Source organism: Callithrix jacchus, chromosome 7 (genome assembly GCF_049354715.1).
Source record: "Callithrix jacchus isolate 240 chromosome 7, calJac240_pri, whole genome shotgun sequence".
NCBI lineage: Eukaryota > Metazoa > Chordata > Mammalia > Primates > Cebidae > Callithrix > Callithrix jacchus.
In genome coordinates, this window is record NC_133508.1 from 64,562,556 (window position 1) to 64,565,499 (window position 2,944).

A 2,944-nucleotide genomic window follows, 5' to 3' on the forward strand; every position below is an offset into this window, starting at 1 on the left:
TGCAGTGGCTTATGCCTGTAATCCCAGCACTTTGGGAGGCTGAATGAGTGAATCAGAAGGTCAAGAGATGGATACTACCCTGACCAACATGGTGAAACTCTACTAAAAATACAAAAATTAGCTGGTGTGGTGGTGCCCACCTGTAGTTTTCAGCTACTGTACTTTCAGGAGAATCACTTGAACCTGGGAGGTGGAGGTTGCAGTAAGCTGAGATCATGCCATGGCACTCACAGAGGAAGACTTCGTTCACACCTAAACAGGAAATCATTTGTTCATCTAAAATACATTTGTTATCTAATAGAAATTTAACTGAGTTGTACCTTCCAGGCCTCCGGGCCTCCATACTCCAGCACGTTCTCTAGGTGACTACTGAGTGGCTCCTACAGGCTGCTGGGCCAGTTCTTATCTGCCCATCAGCTCCCATGCCCTTCTCCAGAGAGATCAAGCTGCACTGTAAAGGAGGACCCTGAGAAAGTATTGTAGGGAGAAGCAATGGGCAAGAAACACAGAGTTCCTCCTTGGCAACAGAACCCCAAGGGGCTAGTTTTCACTTCTGCGTTTGCATTTACTCTCAGCACAAAATTGAGCAAGATGAGTAACAAAGCCACAAAATCAGGGGTGGAAGAGGGCTACCAGTTCCTATAAAATGGGCTGAGTAGCCAAATACTGTGGTGAGAAATTTCACAGCAGAGAAAGTTGGGCTTGAAAGCCACAACTGTGAATGTTTTTTTTTTTTTAGATGGAATCTCACTCTGTGGCCCCGGTTGCAGTGCAGTGGCACCATTTTGGCTCAGTGCAAACCTCCGCCTCCCAGGTTCAAGCAATTCTCATGTCTTAGACTCCTCAGTAGCTGGGACTACAGTTGTGTGCTACTATACCCAGCTAATTTTTGTATTTTTAGTAGACAGGGTTTCACCATGCTGGCCAGGCTGGTTTCTAACTCCTGACCTCAGGTGATCCACCCACCTCTGCCTTCCAAAGTGCTGGGATTACAAGTGTGAGCCAGAGGCTGGCCATTTTATTTTAACAATGAAGATTAGCAGGAATCCAACTAGAGGTAGATACTGGCCTCAGGATTTGTTTTCTTTACCCCTGGAATAAGCCACAGAGTGGTGGGGTGTTATAATGGCGCTAGGGATTCCCCAAGGGCAGTGGTCTCCAAAGTAGGGAGCACACAGCTCTAGGGGAACACAAGATGGTCACTAGGAAACATTAGCACATTCCTTCACATTTATTTAGAGATGGGGGTCTTGTTATGTTGCCCAGGCTGGTCTCAAACTCCTGGCCTTAAATGATCCTCCCACTTTGGTCTCTCAGAGTACTGGGATTTACAGGAGTGAGTCACTGTGCCTGGCCCTATATTGGCTTTTAATATTCTTATATCTATTTTTGAATGATATTTAACATACCAATAGAGTAACAGATATAAATAATTGCTAAACAAATGAATATAAACTGTAATGGATGTCAAACAAATATATCAATCCACACCAGACACTAATTCTTACTGGCCTTTCTCTAGTTAAACCCAATAAAGTAGTCCTATTCTCCAAGAAGCCTCATTTCCCACCTGTATACAGGATTCTCCCATGAGCAGGCTGGACCACTGCTAGGCTGTGATGCTGGTGTTTCTAAGAACCTGGGTCACACTGCTGTCCCAACAATGGGCCAAGAGAATACTGTAAATTTGACCTATCAGGTGGACCACAAATGCCCACGATGCAAATTTGTCCTGCCTGGGTAGAGAAGCTCTACGAGAGCTGGAGTTTCATTCTAAGAAGTGATGAAACTCTCCTGCCTATGCTCATCCCACAGGTCCCAGCAGTGGTGAGAAAGCACACAACTCCTGTGAGACAGTGGAAATGTCAAGATGACAGGGAATTCGGCACCACTGGGCAGCTACTCTCTGCCACTGGGAATGCTGAACCAGCCAATCCTGTGATGCCAATCTCTTGTTGTGCTTTATATTCCTGGTACCTGACCTATGGGTTGATATAGCAGGTATCCGAAAACCACTAAATTAACAAGCAGTTGTTAACTGTTAAGTCATCATCTGATTTTTATCAAAAGAAAAAAAATACTTCCACCTAGAGGTACTGCTACTGCAGTACTTTTTGAGGGCACCAGCTTGATAACTAGAAAGAGAAGTACCAACCATAAAATATCCTATCACACATTCCAAACTCAAACATAGATGATTTTACTTGTTTTCAGTCATTGTTCTTTCTTTGAGAAAATAACCAAGAATGAAAACACACTTGCAAATGAACATGCTGGCTGGCTGAGTTTTACACACCTGAACAGCGCCGCGGATGTTAAAAAACTCTGTGTGTATAGAAAACATTTATTGTTCGCTGTTAGAAACCAACCAGGTGGTTGGCCTTCTCTACACAGCTGCTAGTTCTCTTTTAGAAACATAATTAGAGCAGATAGAAAATTCTTATTTGCATGTTACACTTCGCTAACTTTATCTCAAAATTAGCTCTTTCATTAAAGATGTAGTTAACTTCTAGAGTTGTCCAAAACATCTCTGAGCTAGTTTCTTTTTCTGTAAGAAACAGCTGATCAAGTTGGCCAAAAAATCAAAAAATGCCCATAGGCTTTTGGAAAGTCTCTTGAGGCCAAATGAGTAGCTATTCGATTCAGTTACATGATCACACCCTGCCAAAGAGTCAACATTAAGGTCCATTCCATAATCCCTTTAAATAGCAGTATTAGATTTAGATGCTTTACAGACTATAGTTTTATTCAATCTTTACACCAAACCCAGGGGAAATAACATTGCTTTCTTTTTGTAAATGAGGAAATGGAGGTTCTCAGAGCTGACACAGCCTACTCTATGTAAAATGAGGGAGAGCCAGAATTCAAATCCAAGTATCACTATGTTACATTGCCTCAGATGGCAAAGTAGTCATTACATTACTCAGAAATAAAAATGAGACCA